The 23,165-nt window shown below is 40.0% G+C and overlaps 1 long non-coding RNA gene across 1 annotated transcript in view; it reads left to right on the forward strand.

The window, feature by feature from the left end:
• Positions 1–22,576, forward strand: part of LOC108636125 — a 70,810-nt gene extending 48,234 nt beyond the window's left edge. Inside the window, exons 2-3 of the long non-coding RNA XR_001918149.1 lie at positions 18,744–18,827; positions 22,458–22,576. This is a non-coding gene — a long non-coding RNA (uncharacterized LOC108636125). The remainder of the gene's footprint in view (positions 1–18,743; positions 18,828–22,457) is intronic.

Genomic DNA, 23,165 nt, shown 5'->3' on the forward strand with positions numbered 1-23,165 from the left:
GTGGTAATTGACATCTTAGTATTGAATGTTTCAATCTATGCACATGATGTAGCCCTCCCTTTATTTTTTATTTCTCTTATATCAATGTTTTGTAAATTTTCAGCATACAGGTACTGGATATTTTTAAAGTATTAATCATCTAAATATTTTAGAGAGTGCTGTTATAAATGGTAGTTTGAAACATTTTTTATATCTTAATTGCTTATTATTACTTATAGAAATACTAATTTTTGCATTTCTACTTGTTTCCTATGGTCATAGTAAATTTTATTTACTAGTTTTAGGAACTGCTTATGAGTATGGGCTTCCCTGGAGGCTCAGATGGTAAAGCGTCTGCCTGCAATGGGGGAGACCTGGGTTCAGTCCCTGGGTTAGGAAGATCTCCTGGAGAAGGAAATGGTAGCCCACTCCAGTACTCTTGCCTGGAAAATCCCACGGATGGAGGAGCCTGACAGACTACAGTCCCATGGGGTCAGAGAGACGGACATGACTGAGTGACTTCACTATGAGTATTTCTTGATATATATATATATTTTTAATTCAGGCAATCATCTTGTCTACAGATAAGAACAGTTTCCTGCTCCTCTTCAATCTGTTGCCTTTTCCTTTTCCATCTTATTGTACCTGTTAGAACTTAGAGATGTTAGAAAGAAATGGTGAGAGCAGATAGCGTTATGTTTCCCCCCGATTTTAGAGGAAAGCATCCAGAGTGTTATCAAGTTTGATGTTAGCTCTAGGGATATTTTTGTAGATATCCTTTACTAGGTTAAGATTCTCTTTCTGCTGTTGACATAACTTTTAAAAAATTATGCATGGGTGTTGAATTTTGTTATGTGCCTTTTTCTGCATCTACTAATATAATCAGATTTTTTTCACTAGTCTCTTACTAGGGTGAATTACATTTATTTTTAGAATGTTAAAGTAGGCTTGTATTATTGGAATGAACCTCAGTTAACTATAAAATGATATGTTTGTATATGGTATGTATGAATTAATACATATTTGCATATGCTGTGTGTACATGTGTGCTGAGTCACTCAGTCGTGTCCAACTCTCTGACTCCATGGACTACAGCCCGCCAGGTTCTTCTGTCCGTGGAATTTCCCAGGCATGAACACTGAAGTGGGTTGCCGTGTCCTCCTCCAGGGGATCTGCCCGACCCAGAGATTGAACCTGCATCTCTGGCGTCTCCTGCATTGGCAGGTGGATTCTTTACCACTGTGCCACCTGGAAAGCTATGTTTGTGTATACATACATATATATGATATGCTGGTATTTTCTTGTGGATTTTTGAATCTATATTCATGAAGATATTTATACTTGATGTCTGTCTGGGTTTAGTCTCAGTGTAATGCTAGACTCAAAATGAGTTTGAATGTGTTCTTTCCTCTTCCATTTTCTGGGAGAGCTACTGTGAAACTGATACAATGTCTTCCTTGAGTACTTGGTAGAATTTCTAAGTGAAACCATCTGAGCCTCCAGTTACCTTTGTTGGAAGGATTTTAATTGTAAATTTAATTTAAAAATTATTTATTTTAATTGGAGGATAATTACTCTCTGGTATTAGTTGTAGGCCTATTCAGGTCATCTGTTTGTTTCAGTTTGATATTTTGTGTCTTTCAAGGAATTATCTGTTTTATAAGTTGTTGTATTAATGCTGTTCAGTGTCCCTTATTATCCTCTTAATGTTTGCAGGGCTTGTAGTGATACTGTCTCTTTCATTCCTGTTATTGGTAATCGTATCTTTCTTTCATTCTTTGTAAATCTGCATAGAGATTTATATCTCGGTCTGATGAGAAAGATCAAATCTGATAAAAATCAACTTTATTGGTCTTTTCAGAGAGTTGGCTTTTTGTTTCATTGATATTTTGTGTGTGTGTGTGTGTGAAGTCAGCTTCATTAATTTTTTCTCTTGCGTTTATTGTTTCACTTTTTTTCTGCTTGTTTTTGATGTAATGTGCCAGGTTTTGAACCCAGGTCTCCTGCACTGCAGGCAGATTCCTTACTGTCTGAGCCACCAGGGAAGCCCAAGGTGGAAGCTTATATTAATGATTTTGAACTTTCTTATATAAGCTTTTAATGATACCATTTACCCTCAATGAACTTTGGCGGAATCCAACAGATTTTGATGTACTGTAATTTCATTTTATTCAAAATATATTCTAATTTCCCTGGAGACTTCCCTTTTTGACCTGAGGATTATTTAGAAATGTGTTGTTTAATTTCCAAATATTTGGGCATTTTCCAGTTATCTTTCTGTTATTGTTTTTAGTTTAGTTCTGCTGTGGTCAGAAAACATACTTTGTAGCATTTAATTTCTTTTTAATTTGTTTATTTTGTGGCCCAAGATGAATGTTCATCTTCACTGGATGTTGGAGTATATTAAAAATGTCAAGTCAAATTGGTTGGTAGTATTGTTTACTTCTGCCTTTTTTTTTTATCAATTTTTCCATATACTTTTTTCATAAGTTTCTGAGAAGTATTGAGGTCTCCCAGTATATTTGTGGATATATTTATTCCTCTTTTCTGTTCTGTCAGCTTTTGCTTTATGTATTTTGATATTCTGTTGTTAGATGAATAATCAACAGTTTTTTTTTTAATGTCTCCTTGTTGAATTGATGCTTTTGTCATCATGAAATGTTCCTTTTTAATCCTTATTTTTTTGGTTCTGATACCTTCTTTGCCTAATATTAATATAGCTACTCAAGCTTTCTTTTGATTTAAATTTGCATAATGTTTTTATTTCTTTTGACTTTTAACTCACCTGTATCTTTGTATTTAATGTGAGTTTTGGTAGACAAAATATACTTTGGGTCTTTGGTATTCTTGTTGCATTTCCTCACACTTAATCCTTTAGTGTGTGTGTTTAAACCATTTTCACTTAACATAATTACTGATATAGTTGGATTTAGGTGTACCATTGTATTATTTTCTGGTTTTTTTTTTTCCCTTCTCTGGTATCTCTTCCTGTTTTTTTTTTTTTGGTATGATTTGAAATTTTAGTATGTTGTTAATTGCTTTTTTGACTCTATTTTATTCATAGGGTTTTAAAAAATTACAGTGTACATAACTGACTTTTGCAGTCTACTTTACACGTCTTTATCCTTCCTACCTACACAGTGCTAGAGTTTTTGCTTTATGTATCATACATATTTTTAAAAGCTTTGAGAAGAAAAATAATCTATTTACCCTGTTATTTATTATTTCTCTTGGTCCTTCTTCGTTCCTGGTATTTCCCTTTGACATGAAGGACTTCCCTTAAGCATTTCTTTTATTGTTAGTCTGCTGGCGACAGATTTCTTTGTCTGAGAATGTCTTAATTTTGATTTCATTCCTGAAGTGTATGCTCACTGAATCTGTAGACATGGGCTGATTAATTCTTTTCCTTTAGTACTCTAACAGTGTTCCACTGTCTTCTGCCCTCCGTGGTTTCTCATGAGAAATCCACAGTCATTTGGATGCTTACCCGTGTTTAATGGTCTTTTTTCCCTCTGATTGCTTTCAGCCATTTGCTTACCATGTGTCTGGATATGATTTTGAGTTTATCTCTTTTGAGGTTCATTTGGCTTAACGAATCTGTAAATTAGTGTTGCGCCAGGTTTAGGGTTCTGTCTACCATTATTCCTTCATATATTTTTTCTGCACCCTGATCATTCTCCTCCCCTTCCAGGAATCCAGTAACACACATGGGTAACCTTTTGAGTTTTGTCTCACATGTCCTTGAAATTCTGTTCCTTAAAAAAAAAAAAAAAAAAAAATCAGTCTTCTTCAGACTGGTTAATTTCTGTTGATTTATCTTCAGGTCCACTGACATTTTCCCTTTCATCTCTGTGTTGCTAGTGAGACAATCCGCTGAGTTTTTAGATTTCAAAATTTTAGTGTGAATGCTTTACACATTTCTAACCTTTTGCACTTGCGTCAGAATAAAAATGGGAAAAATTTAGTACTTACTCTTTCTTTTTTATGATTGCTTGATGTCTATGGAGACCTTTCCCTTTCATTTCAGGAGTGTGTTGTTCATGTTTACCACAGTTATAATTGCTTTTAAAAGAATCTTCGTTCATTTTAAGATCATCTTAGACTGGTCTCTATTGTGTGTTTTCCTTGTGAATGGGTCCGAATTTCCTAGTGTTTTGTATGTTGAATGAGTTTGGACTGTATCCTGGACTTTTTGAGTATTGTTTTCTGAGACTCTGAGTCTTGTTAAAGGTCCCTCGAGAACGCTGACTTCGTTTCTTTGTTCGGGCAGGCAGTCGGCCCACTTAGGTTTGTGCCGTTTCGGTGGGTGGCTTTCCCGGTGTCAGCCCTGTTTTCCAGCCCTTTGCTCTGCTGCTTTGGGTCCGCTTCATGCATTCCTCACTCTGGGTTTCATTTCAGACACGGGTGAGGGTTTAGATCACGGCTTACTTCTCGAAGCTTCTGTTGAGTTTCTTCATGTCTGTGTCACAGAGTGCACAGTTGGAAGGCACTGGCGCTTGTGTTGGTTTAGACACAGCATTAGAGGACCCCCTTCTCCAGATCTGTCCTCACTGGGTTTCCCCCAGGACTCTCTGACTCACAGGGGTCTGTTTTCCTGTATCTGTTGGGGAGAAAAAAGGCTAGTGTTTCAGTTTGCTTCCCTTGCTGTGGCATAGTTCTGCCCATTTGGGCTGCCCTAGGGAATCGAGCAGTGGGGGTTGAGTGGAGTGGGAGGTCTGGGGGAAGACCGAGACAGAGAAATGCTGACACCGTCACATTCTTCAGACCACTCGGGTTCATTTGCTCAGTTCCTTTGAGTCAAGTGATGGGTTTTCTCTCTAGATCTTAATGCTTGAGTCATAGCTGTGGCAGAACTGCATGGCTGGGGCTGCAGCTGGCTTCTGGGTAGGACAGGGAAAAAAGGACGGATTCCCTGCGCACCCTCCTGTTTGCAGGAGTACCTTTCCCAAGCTCTCTGAAGAGAGAGGACTTTCTGATGGAGGTCCTTGCTGTTGTTGCCATTTGTACCTCCCATGTAGTTCTGGGAGTCAGGGTCAGCCTTGAGTCAAATCAGGAATGTGAAGAAGAGGGGTAAGATCTGGAAACCACCATTGAGCTGGTTCTTTAGGGTTTCGCTTCCCTCCCTAAATCACCTGCTCCTGTTTATTTCTCAGAGTTTTCAAGTGGCTGCATTTTGTGTTTTGCCCAGAGTTTTCAGAAGAGGATATAAAAGGTATTTCTCCATCTTGGAGTGGTATAAAGAAACCAAAATAGTGTTTTTAAAAATTATTATTTGATTTGGCAATAATAAAATACACATTATAGAAAGTCTGGTAAGTACAAAATTAAGGGGAAAACTACCCGTTTAACTGTAACGTAAAATTAAGTGCTCCTGGCATTTTTATGTATACTGATTCTCACTTTTTAAAAATATTTGGCTGTGTGGAGTCTTAACTGCTGCACTCAGGGTCTTCATTGTGTTGTGAAGGGTTTTTTGCTACAGTGCTTTCTAGCTGTGGCCTGGGGGCTCCAGAGCATGGGGGCTCAATAGTTACAGCGTGGACTTGAGGTGCTCCGTGGCATGTGGGATTTCGATTCCCATACCAGGGACTGAACCTGTATCCCCTGCATTGCAAGGCGGATTCTTAACCACTGGACCAGCACGGAAGTCCTCAATTCTCACTTTTTAATATACAGTTAGTAGTGGTGATCACATCAAATAACAATTTTGTATCTTGCTTTTTTCCACTTATTACAAAGGAAACTTGTTCTGTGTTATTAAAATTATACTTAACAATGATTTTATGAGTTAATTGAATAAATACACTATTGTTTATTCGGGCATCTCTCTGTTGTTGGAAGGTTTTTTGCCAAATATTTGCTCCCATAAAATTGCTGTGATTAACATCTCTGTGGATAAACATTTCCCTAGTTTTAGATTGTTCTTTAGGCTATCTTTCCAGATACATAATTACTAAGTCAAAGGGTATGAATGTTTTTAAGAGATTTGCTGCATAATTCTAAATTGTGTAACACCATCATCTTAGCAACATGTAGGGTTGATCAAAGAGTTTTCCTGTAAGATGTTACGGGCTGTTTGGCCAACCCAATATTGTCCCACTAGCAGTGTGTCAGAGGGCCCAGTTCCTAGCAATGGAGGCTTTGCTTCATAATCTTTTAGAAGCCTTTATCTTCCATTCCCTGGATCCCTTGGACGTAATCAGGAATCTGCTCACCATAGGAATACATATATGTATATATGTATGCATATATGTTTGTTATAGCTGTATTCAATTTATTTTCCATAGATTTCCCTCCTACAGTAAATTATGAACCATGCACACTGACAGTGTTTATTTCATATCCCCAGAACCCAATACATGCATGCCAGCACTTTAAGACACACTGGCTAATTGAATTAATGCATATCTGTAGGAATAAATGCGTTCCTCTGAAATGCTCTTGCTTCTGCTTGTTTTTAATGTTCCAGTGACTTAGAGGAACATCTTACTTTTTATTGTTTGTTTCCACGCCTGTGTGTCTGTTACTGGTGCTGGTGGGCAGTGATGTATATGGAGCGCTCTCTCAGCACTGCTACATCATGAATGACAGTTCTTGATTCACAGGATTAAAATGGATATAGGTTCACGTGGCTTGACCAGTCATTTCAGACTCTGATACACGACAACAAAACGCAAGTCTTGTTGGATGTTGTGTTAACTACTGTTGTGTGCTGTGCAGTAAGTAAATGCTTTTTTGTCTTTGTTTTTTTCATTTCTCTCCCTGTCCTTTGAAGGTTCTACATTTTGTGCCTATAAAAACTTTAATATATATGATTGAAATTATTTTGCTATTGGTCAGTTAAAGAACTCTGAGAACCCTTTGGTTTCACTCTTAGAAAGTAAAAACAAATTAAAAATGATAAAATACCATAAGTGGGTTTTTGAGGAAGGGCATTTGAGATAATAAAATTTTTCATCTATAAAAATATTGCCTGAGCTTTCTGCTTTTTTCTCTCCCCCTAATTCTCTAGGATGTACCCAAACTCGGTTGAATGTGGATTTTAATGGTTTCCAAATAGGTGCTCACTGTAAAGTAAGCAGGCCATGAAATAAACTGTAGGCAAATAGGTACGGCAGAATATAAAGTAGAAATAAAGTGAGGCAGACCCTCACTCGATTACCAGTTATATGTACTCTCTTTGGATCCTAACCCATTAATGTGGACTGACACATCAGAATTGTCCTTGTCAGTTTCACCTTTTTGTTCCTGGCCGTGTTTTCCATTTTTCCCTATCACTAAGCATCCTTTTATGTCCTATAAGTACCACCATGGGGCAAACACCCACCTTTTTCTTTTCCCATTTAATGAAATATTTGTTCTAGTTTCAAATTGCCTTTAGGTGATCCTGAATTCTGACATGCTATCTCTGGCTCTCAAGATGAGTTAGGGTTTAGAATCTGACAGCTGGTTTGGCCTGTATCATTCATTCATTCAAAAAAAATTACGGGTGTCTGTTATGTGCCGGGTGTAGTACAGACATGGCGTATACATGTGATAAGACACAGTGTCTGTGCTTAACGGACCTCACGTGGGGGCCAAGTCAACAGGCACCTGCTGATCACAGGACTGTGAAAGGTACCAGGATAAGAGTGACTGCGTGGTTCTTCGAGGGCATCTACAGTAACCTTGGGCTTCCCAGGTGGCTCAGTGGGTAAATAATCTGCCTGCAATGCAGGAGATGAAGGCAGACGCAAGTTCGAAGATCCCCTGGAGGAGGGCATGGTGACCCACTCCAGCACTCTTGCCTGCAGAATCCCATGGACAGAGGAGCCTGGAGGGCTACAGTTCATAGGAGTAAAGAGTCGGACACGACTGAAGCAACTGAGCATGCACACATGCACAGCAACCTTGGTGAATCAGGAATCATTTCTGGGAGGCAGTGAGACCTTCAGCTGTTGATGTTATTGATTTATCATCTGGGATATAAAAAATCCTTCTGTGCTTTTGGATACGGGTGTTTGGCTCTCACCCCTGGGTTTCCAAGTCAGTCCTTATGACTCTATACCTTACTACTCAAGCAATCTGTCCTTTCTTTTTCTGGCATTACATCTTTAACACCATGAAGCATCCAAAGAGCTCTTCTTGGAATCTGTGAAGAAATCCATAAGGCACATTTATTCAGGGCCCCGGGCTTTCTCCCCTCCCTCTCTGGATCCTTGGGCCAACTGGGAACAGTCTTGCCATCCATGTTTCCCAAGAGCTGTTTGCCAGAAAGAGTGCTGGAGGAGGCAGGTGGTTAAGGTGAGGAGGTGTGTGGCCTGGCTAACTCTTTGGCTATTGACAAATTGTTATTTAAATTTCTCAGAGGCAAAAGAGGGAACTGTTGTTAGCAATTTCAAACAGAGGAAAAAGTGTTGTCGCTAGAGAAATGATAATTTAAAACACACTGTTTTCCATTTTGGAGCTCATCCTGGTAGCTGTGTGTGTGTTCTCTTCTCAGCTGGGTGAATGACACTCTGTCAGCTTCCAGCAAATCGGGGTGAGTCTCTTGGCTCCAGTCCCCAGGTTATGGCTGGGTCACTGCAAGCGCCACGGTGGCTACACAGTCTCCCCTTGAACCATACACAACTATAGGGATTCACATTAAAAACCACCCAAATCTCTTGGTCTGATATAGCACTTTGCAAATAGATTGAGTATAATTCTTTTGAGGGGGAATACAGTTAAACAGAATATATTTATTGTTATAGTCACTGGTGGTATAGGTTTTAAGATTTTTTAATTGCAGTATAGTTAATTAACCATGTTGTGTTAGTTTCAAGTGTACAGCAAAATTATTCAGTTATATTATATATATATATACACTTATTTAGATTCTTTTCCATTATGGGTTATTATAAGATATTGAATGTAGTTCCATGTTCTGTACAGTGAGTAGGTCCTTGCTTACCCATTTTATATATAGAACTGTGTATATGTTGGCCACCTGATGTGAAGAGCTGACTGATTGGAAAAGACCCCTATGCTGGGAAAGATTGTGGGCAGGAGGAGAAGGGGACGACAGAGGATTGAGAAGGTATTGGATGGCATCACCGACTCAATGGACATGAGTTTGGGGGAACTCAGGGAGATAGTGAAGGACAGGGAAGCCTGGCGTGCTGCAGTTCATGGGTTCACAGAGTCAGACATGACTTTGCGACTGAACAGCAATGTGTATGTTAATCCCACACTCTTTAGATCTGGATTGTTTGGGTTCAAATCTGGCTCCATGTAACTTTGTTAAGTCACTTAATCTTGTGTCTCGTGTAAAATGGGAACGGTAATAACCACTTTCTGTGAGAATTAAATAAATTTATATACATGCATGAATGCATGGTTGTGCTCAGTCATGTCCTCTCTTTGCAACCCCATGAACTATATATAGCCCACCAGGCTCTTCTGTCCATGGGATTTTTCCAGGTAAGAATACTGGAGTGGGTTGCCATATCCTGTTCCAGGGGATCTTCCCAACCCAGGATTCGAACCATGTCTCTGGAGTCTCCTGCATTGGCAGGTGAATTCTTCACCACTATGCTACCTGGGAAGGCCCCAAGTTTATATACATAGAGCACTTAAAACAGTACCTGGCATGGGAAAAGTACTAAAGTGCTATTGGAAGTCATTAAAAATGAACAACACTGAATTATATGGCATCAGAGAATAACAGAAGTAGGAATTGATTAGGGTTTTTGTTAAAGATCTGCATAGCCATTGAAGATTGCTTTGTGTGGCATGTACAAATTAAAAGAAATGTCAGCAGTTTCTGTAGTCACTTTATTGTGGCATTTTTCATCTACTCTGCCCTCCCTGATCCATATCCAAGGAGAATTTTGGTCCCCTTGGACATATCTCATTCTTTTATCATGGTTAGTCATCATATAAGTTAATTTAAATCACCCTTGGGGTTACTAGTCCAATGGTAGCCTCTGGCAGCCTTTTTAAAAGTGTCTCATCTTAAATAGGTTTCATAAATAAAGCTTGTTTATCAGAGTCTGGGTTTTTTTTTTTTTTTTTTTACTCTTTCATGTTATTTATTTACTTGTTATTTCTTTGGAGTGCTTTCTTTCTTTGTTTGAACTTTGTTTTGTGAATGGAGTTTCTCCTTTTGTTTATAACATTGCTTTGAAATGCTTTCTGTCCTGCTTTTTCCTGTTTCACTTCTTACCAATTTGAGGAAACTTTTTCTTTCATTTAGCAATTAAATGAAAGGCTTGAAGTGCATTTAAGCAGCTTCCACATTGTCTTATTCCTGTTTGCATTAGAGCAGTGAGTGAATCTCAAGTTCAAGGACAATTGCTGCATAGCCTACATGTGTGCAGCTTTAAAAGCAATATAAGGGGTCATTTTCATTTGGTGAAGTTTGACTCCAGTTCTCCTATCAACAAAAATCCTTTAAAGTCACTAGGGTAGGCTCTTCTCTGAGTGCTTTGCTATATATATGGATTCATAATCCGTGATAAAGCTTTGTCATCAGTCTGTCTCATTATAAATGTTGCCTAAACTAAGAGGAACTTTTTTATTATAGCTCACTTCACTCTCTATTCAGGGAAGACCTTGACATGTGCCCTTTAATTGGCTTAAATATAGCTCATCTCCAAGTTAATAAACCTTTCCAGAAATGCCCTTCCCATAACATATATGGAAAATTTTACTTAAATGATAAGAGGACGCTTAGGGGAAAACAGTATCTAGCTGCCACTATTACGACATTTTTGGTAAAAGGTCGCTAGTATCTGCTAGTCTCATCCTTTCTTAACACATGAAGCTCATGATTTACTTATAAACACATTTCCCCAATGTTTTCAGATACTTTTCCTCAACATATAAATATAGTATTCTTCAGTGTCTCCCTTGGTGTGAATTTTTCCTATTGAGTCTCCTAAATTTTACACCCTTTTTATTGATCTGGCAGCTTTGAACACACTCAGCTTGTTTTGAGTGCTCCTTGTTTCTTCTAGTTTTTCTTTCTTTCCTGAAATTCTGTGTAGATGTTGAGTTATGAGATACCGAGTGGGTTGTAAAACTTAAAAGTGGCTTTGTTTTGTTCCATTTACCTCAGCTAACAGTTCTTAGGTGCCTATGCTGTGCCATGTTGAAGATGCCCAAGTGTATACGGTGGGTACATGCTTTTGAAGTTGAAGTCAGTGGTGGAGATATCTGGAAAGGTGTCATTTCTGTACTTCATGCCAAGTGTACTGATAGAAGTGTCCATGGAAAGTGCCATGGGAGCTCAGAGAAAGAGCATGTAAGTAGGTGGGCTGGCCAGCCATGGAAAGCTTGCTGGAAGAGCTCAACTTTAAGGGACAGTAGGGTTTAATTAGAAAGAGTGAGCATAAACCTCAGATGCAGAGTGGCACTCCAGCCAATGGGAACACTTTTACACGGTTATGTAAAATACCAAAATCATGTGGTCACTGCAGGATACAGTCAGGTCTGCTATAACGTGACATACGCATGGCTAAAAATCATTGTTGCAGAATTTTACAATGAAGAGCCACTTATGGGGTAAAGGGGATTGGAGCGACACATTCAAAAGCTGTATAATCATAAGGGATTTGATTTAGGTCATACCTGAATGTTCAAGCTGATTTTAGAAAAGGCGGAGGAAGCAGAGATCAAATTGCCTACATCTACTGGATCATCAAAAAAGCAAGAGAGTTCCAGCAAGATATCTACTTCTGTTTTATTGACTATACCAAAGCCTTTGTGTGGATCACAACAAACTATGGAAAATTCTGAAAGAGACAGGAATACCAGACCATCTGACCTGCCTCTTGAGAAATCTGTATGCAGGTCAGGAAGCAACAGTTAGAACTGGACATGGAACAACAGACTGGTTCCAAACAGGAAAAAGGGATACGTCAAGGCTGTATATTGTCACCCTGCTTATTTAACTTATATGTAGAAAGAGAAATGCTGGGCTGGATGAAGCACAAGCTGGAATCAAGATTGCTGGGAGAAATATCAATAACCTCAGATATGCAGATGACACCACCCTTATGGCAGAAAGCCTAGAACTAAGGAGCCTTTGATGAAAGTGAAAGAGGAGAGGGAAAAAGTTGGCTTAAAACTTAACATTCAGAAAATGAAGATCATAGCATCTGGTCCCATCACTTCATGGGAAATAGATGGGGAAACAGTGGAAACAGTGTCAGACTTTATTTTTCCGGGCTCCAAAATCACTGCAGATGGTGATCGCAGCCATGAATTTAAAAGATGCTTGCTCCTTGAAAGAAAAGTTATTACCAACCTAGACAGCATATTAAAAAGCCAAAGACATTACTTTGCCAACAAAGGTCCATCTAGTCAAAGCTATGGTTTTTCCAGTGGTCATGTATGGATGTGAGAGTTGGACTATAAAGAAAGCTGAGCGTGGAAGAATTGATGCTTTTGAGCTGTGGTGTTGGAGAAGACTCTTGAGAGTCCCTTGGACAGTAAGGAGATCCAACCAGTCCATCCTATAGGAAATCAATCCTGAATATTCATTGTAAGGACTGATGCTGAAGCTGAAACTCCAATACTTTGGCCACCTGATGTGAAGAACTGACTCATTGGAAAAGACCCTGATGCTGGGCAAGATTGAAGGCAGGAGGAGAAGGGGACGGCAGAGGATGAGAGGTTGGATGGCATCACCAACTCAGTGGGCGTGAGTTTGAATAAACTCCGGGAGTTGGAGATAGACAGGGACGCCTGGCGTGCTGCAGTCCATGGGGTCGCAAAGAGTCACACGCAACTGAGCCACTGAATTGAACTGAACTGATTCGAAACTTCCTAAGTGACTTTTGAGGAAAAAGATAGAAACCTAATAAACATGAAAGCACAGTTGTACATCAGTTAAGTGTTAGGAAATATAGAAATACCACATCAAATGTGGTACATTAGCTTGAAAAGAATCTGAGGTTTACCTGTAGAAGCGGCTGTCAGAAGGGCTGTAGCCTGTGAATTATTGCAAAATGGTGCCCGGAGGGTTATCTGAGATAGGAGTGAAAATTAACAGCAGCCTTGGTGGTGAGGCTCATAATACAGCAAAGGGGGCTGATAGATGCTCAAGTATGGGGCCTGCCTGGATCTTTGAATACCTACCTGGCTTGGATCAGCCAGCTGTGTTCTCTTTGTTCATCTGGTCTTCCCCAAAGATGACATCGCACCTAAACCAATGCAAGATCTGCTTTGCTTAAATTGGTTCCTGATACAGCGGGTCATGTTGGAACCCATTCTTGAGCTGCAGCAGAACTAGCTGGCTTGCGCCACTGGAGGGTGATGAGCCACATCTGGTGGGGGAGGGCAGGATAGTAGGGGCTGGGGCCCAGCCTGTGGCTTCCATTTTCATCTCCAGCATGTTTTAATCCTCTGGCATTAAGGAAGGTCATTAAGACTTCTTTAAACCTTTAGCAAGTCTGTCTGATCTTTCGTGACGTTCCTGGTTTTCTTGTCAGTTCTCCTCTCTTCAGTACGCCACCTCGAATCCCAGAGGAATTTCCCCTGTGGTCACGCCGTCTGTTTCTCACCTGGTTGGTCCTGAGTGGCCTGCTTCTTTGTCAGCAGCCCCAGCTTTTCCTTGGCCCTCCGTCCTCTCCTTTCAGGCCTTTTCTGCATTAGTGTGAAGGCCACTGGGACCTCAGGCCTCTGCTCCCAGCTTTCCCTTGAGTGCCCCCTTGCTGTAGATTGGTTTCTGTGTGGACTGGTCACTCTTACACCGAAGATGTTGCTGCAGGTATGTTTATATGTCTTGCTTTTTGAAAATTTACCCTCAGGTGCTCACTGTTTATTATCTTTGCTTAGCAATTAAAGTGGACCTGTGAAGGTTGTGGGGGGTGGTGCGGGATTAGGAGTTCTTTCAAATCATTTACCTATTTGGAATTTAGTAATCCCTCGCATCTCTCTCATTCAATTGTGATAAGTAGCTGCTAACATTTCCTGAATGTGTAGTATAATGTCAGGCATCCAGTCACATGGTTGACTTGGGTTATCTCATTTCTCCACAATGGCCATAGGGAGTAGGTACTATTACTGTCTTCATTTTACACGGAAGCCAACTGAGAGTGAGACAGTTAAGTGGCTCGTCCAAGGTCACCCAGGTACTTGTTCAAGATGACATGGTCTAATGCGCATAGGAATCTGGATAGTTTGATCCAGAGCCCACACTATTAATCATTGCTGCATAAGTGGAAAAGTTTCCTTCAGACACTGTCATAGACATCTTGAGCTTGCACTGGAAGAGGGCAAATGTCACCGTGAAGGACGATGATATTTGGATAGTTCCCCAATCAGATATACTAGGACTCTAAGTCTTTGCCCTTAGCTACATGAGTGTTATCTTCATCACATTGTATGTGTGGCATTCACTTAGAGTATTTCTGTGCTGTGTTAATAAACGTCAGCTAACTCTTTCATCCACACTTTTATTAGTCTTTTGTTCTCCTTAGCTAAACTTGCCTTGTGGTAGCCCAGATGGGGAGAAGAGGAATGTGATCCTTACCCTGTTTCAGGTTGTAGAATCCTTCCTACATACTGGGGTGAGAGAAGGGAGATGTTGTGCAATCTACCTGTGAGAAGTGTGCTCAAGTATGAAACCTGAAAAGTTCATGACTACAAATAAATCAACTTTTTGCTTCTGCTGTTGTCAAGCTTAGTCACTCAGTCATGTCCGACTCTTTGCAACCCCCATGGGCTGTAGCCCATCAGGCTTCTCTGCCCGTAGGAATTCTCCAGGCAAGAATACTGGAGTGGGTTGCCATGCCCTCCTCCAGGGGATCTTCCTCACCCAGAGATCGAGCCCTTGTCTCCTGCCTTGGCAGGCGGATTCTCTACCGACTAAGCCACCAGCAAAGGTGTGTCTGTAAGCAAAATACTGAAGATGAAAACTGAAAGCGAGGAAGCTCTAGCGCCATCTCGTGGAAAGACCGCCTCCGTCAGGTTCTGCCATTTCTGCGACCATGCTTCTTTCTGCTGGTGACACTTGGTGATCGGGGCACTTGGATGAGGGTGTTGTGACGTGTTTGCAGCCAAGCATTTCTAACCGATGTCTCACCTCTAACAGTTAGGGAAGGATAAAATTGGATGCCTGTGTCACAGGTAACACTGACAGTTTACAGTGCCCTTCCATACGTGTTATTTATTTATTGCATTTTTGTAAGGTAGGCAGGGAAGCTATTATTCTCATTTAATAGGAGAGGGAATGGGCATTCTGGGAGGGTTAATTTACTTGCCCAGGGTCACAACCAGTAAGTGATAAAGCTGTGCCTTGAAATAACAGCCTTTTGTGTCTTAATCCGGGGGATTTTCTTGCTCTCCCGTGTTCTTCATAATGTATGAGACGGTTTCATGTGCAGGCAGCAGCTGGTTCACCAGACAGCTGCTCCTGAAGCTTCATTTATTATTTTATAGTATTTTGATGCCTCTCGTCATCTTTGTGACTGGCAGTCTGGGATCTGAGAACTTCATATACGTAAGGAAGCCATAGGCCTAGTTTTTTCTAGAGCTGGATGGATAGAAAGTGACAAGTCCGCATGTATATGGGCTTCCCTGGCAGCTCAGGCGGTAAAGAATCTGCCTGCAGTGCAGAGGACCCAGGTTCAGTCCCTGAGTAGGGAAGATACCCTGGAACAGGGAATGGCTGCCCACTCCAGTATTCTTGCCTGAAGAATCCCATGGACAGAGGAGTCTGGTGAGCTACAGTCCTGGAGCCTGGTGAGTGGCATTTGTTGGACAGATTATATATACAAATTATGTATATGTATAATTATATACATATATAATATGTATATATTATATGTATTATATACATATTATAATATGTATAAATACACACATGTATATATTAATATATCATACATAATTATGTATTAATTATATGCATATATAATATGCATAAGTATATACACATACATAAATTATATATATTATATATTAAATATATGTTATGTAATATACAAATTATGTATATATATATGCACACATACACGTGTGTGTGTGTGTATATATATATATTGTGTGGAATTTGTCATCAAATGGTCTTTGATGGGGAGAAAGAGCTCTATTTGTATGGGAAGCAAAGTTTAATTTTGGGTTTTAAGGGAGGAGAGGCCTCCGTACATGATTGGGCTGTGCTTTGCCCTGGGCCTAGTTAAAGGGGGTCAGAGTTTCTTGAACAAATAGAAAGCTCCTGTTTCTGCTTTATCCTTGCAGACTTTATCATCAAAGACTCCGGCTAAGCCCCCGAGTTTCATCCTGGAGGTTTCTATCCCTGCTGTTCTGCTAGTTGAGATCAAGGCATCTGTCTGTCCTCTTCATTACAGTATTCTTAGCTCCTAGGAGACACTCAGATAATTGAGGGATAAATGAAGGAACGTTGTTCTTTGCCTCTTTCTTTTGGACCAGTACTCTCATTCATTAGGAAGTTGGTATGGTACAGTGGTTAAAGCTAGACTCTGGAGTCAGGAATACCTAGGTTTGATTCCTACATTTTTCTAATTATTACCTTATCTCTCAGAGCCTACGTTTTCCGAAATGTAAAATAAAGTTTATAATAGCCACACAATATTGTGTCTGTAAAGAATCCAGCATGTATTTGGCACACAGGGAGTTTTGCACTGATGCTAGTTGCTGTTTTCATCATGATCGTTATCTGGATTCATTTAAACTTCCATATGTTTCGTAGGATGAACTGAAAATCCCAAGGGTATAATGTCTACTTTTGTTTCATCTCTACATACAGACGCAGTGCTTAAGATTTTGGTATCTCTCCAACCGCAAACGCTCCATCTCACCGAATCACTTTGCGTATCTGGGTGCCAGCTAGACTCATGCTGATTCTTGGGTCAGCAGGATAGCAGCTAGACCCTTTCACAATTACTATCAACATTTGTGTTAAAGGTTTGTGGAAAACAGTGGCCTGCCTCTGGGCTATGCAGATCAGCATAAGCAAAGTGGAATCTTTCCTGGTGAGCCTTTTGTACCTGCTAAAAAGACCCTTGTTTAATTGTCTCTGCAATCGTTTTTCACGTTTTACAGGAGTTTAGACCAGGGTTTCTCAACCTCAGCACCAGTGGTGTTCTAGACTAGGGTGGATAATCCTTTTTTTTTTTTTTAATTAACAGAATTTTAAATTGATAACTGTATCGTTGATTTACAATATAGAGTTAGTTTCTGGTGTGTAGCAAAGTTATTCAGTTTATGCATATATATATATATATAAATTGTTTATTTTTGTTTTATATGTGTGTGTATATATGGTTTACCTGTTTTATGTATAGTAGTATGTATTTGTTAATCCTAAACTCCTAATTTAACCCTCCCCCTCCTGTTTCCTCTTTGGGGAACATAAGTTTTATTTCTATGTCTGTTTCTGTTTTATAAATAACTTCATTTGTATGTTAAGATTCTACATATAAGTGATATCACATGGAATTGTTTTTCTCTGTCTCACTTCTCTCACTCACCGTGATAGTGCCTAGGTCAGTCCGTGGGCTGGATGGCTGTTTGTTGTGGGGGCTGTCCTATGAATTGTAAGATGTCCAGCGTCGCCCCTGACCCTATCCGCTAGACGCCAGGGTGTTCTTTCCCTCCCAGTTGTGACAGCTAAACCTGTCTCCAGATGGGCCTGGTGTCTTCTGGGGGACAGGATCGCCGCTGGTTGAGAACCGCTGCTGCAGGCTTGTGAAGTGCTAGAAACACCTCCTTTAACTAATGACTGACTTTCCTCGTGCCTTGCTTTCTCGGTATCCTTCATTCTCTCAGCTCCCTCGTTTTCTCTCTGAAGATACCCATGTGCTTAGGTTGAGGGAGTAACTGAAGTGCCGTTTCACTTTCAAAAGCCTCCAATGATTATAAAAGTTTCAACGGCCAGAACAATCTGCAGAATGTAAAAGTGGTGTTCCTGTTCTCCTTTATTAAGGAAATTCGGCTTTTGAAGGAAGGATAGGGTTTGTCAGCATTCTGAGACAGTGAGATTTGTCGTGCTTCTGACTTTCTTTTATCTCCATGTGTTTCCTTTCCCAAACTTCAGACTTATTCCCTAAGTATGCTCTGTAATGCAAAACCTTTGACTGTCAGTCCTCACTTTGTAAGGAGTTCTGTAGGTGTTGGATCTCAGCTAATTATTAGAGGAGCCGGATGATCCATCTGATCTGTGTGAAATTAGAAATACAGTTGACCCTTGACCAGCATAGGTTCGAACTCTGTGGGTCCACTTATCTGCAGAGTTTTAAAAAATGCATACTGCAGTACTACATGCGATCAGTTGAATCCACAGATGCAGAACCTGGTTGTAAGATGACATGCATATGGATTTTCAGTGATCTGTACCCCTAACCCTTAGGTAGATCAGGGGTCAAGTATAGTTCGTAGGAGGCAGTATTTGCTCCTCTTAGCATTTGCATTTTGTTAGCAGTAAAGCTTTCTATTAATAACTTAAATAAATCTCATGGATTGTGCTGTTGATATGATGAAATGAAGCATTTTCAGCAGATGGGTGAGATACTTTTAGACAGAGGAGTCTGCCTTGCACTTATTAAGTCATGTCTCCCAGCCAGCTACTTCTTCTATATATTGACAACCAAAACCCATTTCAAGAATTTTAAAATAGAGGCTGTCTCTCTCTCTCTCTCTCTCTTTTTTTTTTTTTTCCATTTTGTAGCTTCTTGGAGTCTTCCCTTGTTGAGTGTAATCATTTCTTCTAACTAAACTAATTTTGTTGTTGTTGGTATTGATGGGACTTTCCCATATTTACGGTCTGCCAGCAGATAAGGACATTGAGCAGCAGGACAGCTGATTGGGCATCGGTTGATCCAAGCTGATGGAGGCTGGAAGTGAAGTTTCAAAATTGGGTGAGTTACCTGGGAGGCTTTGGAGAGCAGTGGTGGTGTAGATCTGGTTATGGGAAAGAGTTAATTTATTCTGAAGATTTAAATAACTTTAGAAGAGAAGAGCCAACTGGGGGAAAATGTTCTGGTGCAGAGATGAGGACCGTCTAAAGAGGAAGACTCGGGAGGATTAGAGAGGCTGCAGGAGAACTTTGGAAGCTTGCGCAGAAGAGCTCTGTGAGGATTTATGGATCTGTAAATGAGTCTGTAAAATGAGACGATTGGCTTGCTGTCCTCTGAGTCTAATACTCTTGTTATTACTAGATGACATTCTTGAGAAGCTGAGAAAGTGGCAATGCTTGCTCCTTATACCAAAACTGCAATACGAGGACCTTCTCTGTACTTCATTATAGGGAATGTCAGTAACAGGGAAATAACCACAGGCTGTGACGGTTGTTTAGGCAAAACCTTGGGCGTATTTCCTCTCTCCTTTTATGCTTGAGTGTATTCTGTGTTCACAGGCTTAGGACTTATAGGTGTCTGAGTTTGATTCAAAATAAATTTGCCACTTAACATATTTTCACGGGGAGGGGTAAATTAGGAGGTTGGGATTTATACGTATACCCACTACTATAATATAAATAACCAATAGGGACCTATTCTGTGTGTGTGTATAACCAAGTTGCTATGCTGTCCACCTGAAACTAACATGGCACTGTAAATAAACTATATTCTAATAAGAACAAACGAAAAAAAATAAGATGCTCTCATGGGACTAATTAGCTTTCATAGGTCTTGCTTTCTTTCTGGATATTGTGAAGCATCATAGAATAATTTAGTGGAATCACTTTCTTCTTTCATAATTTCCAAAATTTGTCTGGGATGATCTTTAAAAACATGTCAACAGAGCAAGTAGAAATGCAGTCAAAGCAATGGCTCTCAGTAGAACATGGCATTAAAAAAATAATTCTTCAACAAGCTGCGAGGGATTCTGCTATATGCTGGGGCTATTAAAGAGGAAATAGACAAACACAACAGCAACCGTTTCAAATTGTAGTTTGCCCTTCTCCGTTCACAGAAGCGCGGTGATTAGCACGGAGTCAGTGCACAATGCTAGGGGCCCATGGGCTTGGAGCGCAGATGGCCAGGGCCCTTTGCTCTGGACATCTCTAAACATCTGGGGTCAGCTGCAGAGGAAGTTTCTGAAGGCAGGGGGAGAAGTGGAGAAAGGTACCCCAGTGTGGGAGTGGCTGTGGTTCTCGTGGAGTCATTTTCTGTTGTTCTGGATGGATTCTTGGTACACCCTGCCCCATTTAAGTTTTTCAGAAAGATTGATTCTGGGTTCAGGTTTCAGCTAGAGGCCATACAGTTCTTGGGTCTTTTCCAGGCTATGGGAAAAGACCAAAAACCACGTTAAAATTCTGGCACAGGCTCTACTTTCATGGAGGGTCTTCCTACCTACAAGTGGGTCACCTGTGTGCTTTTGTGGGATCTTCAGGCTGAACCTCTGTCTGCTTCAAAGAAGTTCTGGGTTGCTAAATGGCCCAGATTTGAACGAGAGAAGCCTTGCACAGGAAGGTTAGAAGCGGTTGTTAATGACGGTTTAATGTAACCAGTTGTTATCCTTGTGGTAAAATGTCTAACGGGTAGAGCTTGAATTCTACCTCTGGCTTTCAGCTCCCTTTGTGACTGTCAAGTCATGTTTATTCGTTGGGACTCTGCTTCACATCTGTCATGTGAGGAAACTAGACTCCGTAATTTCTAAAATGGATCAAAGCAGAAATTGTCTCTAATTGTGTGTCTTCTTGCTATTTCTAGTGGATTTTTTTTTAAGAATAGGATTTATTCTGAATCAATTTATCCTAGTTAACAAAATTGTGCTTGTGAAACTCTTACTTCTGTGCATTAAAGAGGGAGCTGTTCTAGGGCGGGAGTAAGCACCCATGCTTCCTCTTCCAAATAAGATGCCCCATTTAGTCCCACTGCCAAGATCAAGATGGGTTCTTCGGTTGACCTGAAGCATCAGAGGAGAATAGCGATGATGAAGTGGGAGAGAGTGGATTGGTTGTTACTGCTGCTTTAGTGGACACAGGCATGGGGCCTCAGGCTTCTGGCTGCCAGTATCATTCTTGCCATATATCTAGAGAAAACTCATGGCTTCCGAGTTGGGAGATTCAGGGGGTAACGTACAATAGAGAGTATTTCTGTGTAGAAGGAGGAGGGTAGCAATGGGGGATGGTAGCCAGCTTTGGAAAACGCAGGACTAGTTTGAGATGAAAACATCATGATGTCCAGAAAAATGATTATGTATAAATGGTACATTTTGACTGAATTTGTCATCAGCCATAGTGTTTGATTTATACTGACCTCTTTTGTAGAAAAAATAAAATAAAATTAGGTACACATGGCTGTTAACATCAGAGAAGCAATCCAGATCTAAAGAAAGAGCTGGACGCTTTCCTTGCATTATCTCCAAAGCTGTCAGTGATGTGAAATGTGATTGTGAACTTCTGCTATTGTGGCAGTGTTATAAGTAGGAGGGGTCCCAGATGAAATGTGTGACTGGCACTTACGTCCTTGATTCTGATTTATAAAAACAAGAACAGAATCATGGAGGGAGTGTAAGATTTACCCCACCTAATCTGTCATCCAATTTCATAACTTCTTTCAGTACAGTTTTTCCCCCGTTCCCTCTTACTAGAAAAATAAATGCAATGCTATCATTTTTAGAAAGAAAATTCCAGTGTTTATTGTATTTAGAGGGAATCATGAATGATTTATTTATATTAAGTATGAGAGTTTCCAGAACAGTGATTAAAAATGCTTACAAATTCTAGATTAGAAGTGTGGGAATTTCCTTTTGGGATAATAACCCTTTAGAAAGTTACAATTATAATATAACTCACAGGAACCAATTAAAATCAGGCCATTTGCCTTTATTCTCTTCAGAGCAGTGTATACCTGTTGCGATTTTTAATTCTAAAAAATTTTTAACTTGCCATCAAAATTTTGAATATCTATTGATATTTGGAAATCATAGTTCTCAATGATTTAATGGGTCTCAATGATTTAATGGGTCTCAATGATTGGACCCATTCCTGAGACACACATCCTGTATCCTCTGATTAAATTCAGTTTTACTTCTACTAAGTTGGAAATAGGGAATGTTTAAATCGCATATAGTAATCACGAGTAATTCTTCTCCAGTATTCTTTGTTGGAAACATCTGGAACATGACTAATGGTTTGGGAAATATGACCTATGAGTAAGAGTGAACAGGAATTGGAAATTATTTCATATGCAGATAAATATATGGTGATTTAAATACAAGTTGCAAGTTCATGAGGAGTCGGAAGAAGGACAGTAAATGTCATCCATTCTTCTCAAAACTAAAGAAAATCCTATAAAACAGCAGGAGAAATTTGTGTCAGGAAAGAACTTGAAGACTTGTAGGCATGGCCCAGGGAGATAGCAGATTCTATAATATGTTAGAGAAAGGACAAATAGTTAACTGTCTATGAAGTTCGAGGATTTCGGAGCCCTGGACACAATTATTTCTGGAGTCTGTTGTGATTTTGTTTCACTTATCAGTGGAGTGGTAAATATGAACTCATATTCTTAAAGTTCATAACATTTGTATCTGTTTTTCTGCAGAAGTGTGATTTGATCGGACTCTTCTGGAAGCAAACTGATGTCCGTGGAATTGGTTGTTTCAGGAAACAAAGCCCAGGAGTTAGAGACTCTGCTGGATTCTCTCTGAGTGGATTAGAGGTGCTCTGGTAAGAGACAAACCACGATAAGCTGTGTTTACCTGGAGGAGTCTCTAATGTTCTGAGACATGAAAGAGTGTGACTAGAGATCCATAATTTCTTGAAGAGGAGTTGTGGGCAAAGTGAATATATTGGTTTAAAAATCACCATTGGAAAATAGGCATTTTTTTTGTCGCCAGACTTCCAGTGCTGAAACTATGGCCCAAATGAGGGGCTTCAGTTAAAATGTAGTGAGAGCAATCTGTTAGATCAGATTTTCATATATTTTTGAGAAAGTGCTAAATATGTTGAGGGCATTTCTCGACTCATTGGCATTCCCTTTTCTTTGTTTCTTTACCTCTTAGAATGATATTTTATGAAGCATTCTTTTAGTCCACAAGCACCTCTTTTCTTCCTCTGTGCTTTTTCCTGGGATTGAAATAAAATAAAAAATGTAGGGCTACACATTGCTGTCAAGCCCATAATGAAATCTAGCTTTATTTATGTGTGCTTAGAGGGTTTAGGGCAGTCTAAGCTGCTAACTGTGGTGTTAAACATTGTTTGACACTCCCCTCCCTTAAATCCTTTGAAAGGAGCTGATTTTTTCTGTTCG

The sequence above is a fragment of the Capra hircus genome, chromosome 5, assembly GCF_001704415.2.
Source record: "Capra hircus breed San Clemente chromosome 5, ASM170441v1, whole genome shotgun sequence".
NCBI classification, from domain to species: domain Eukaryota; kingdom Metazoa; phylum Chordata; class Mammalia; order Artiodactyla; family Bovidae; genus Capra; species Capra hircus.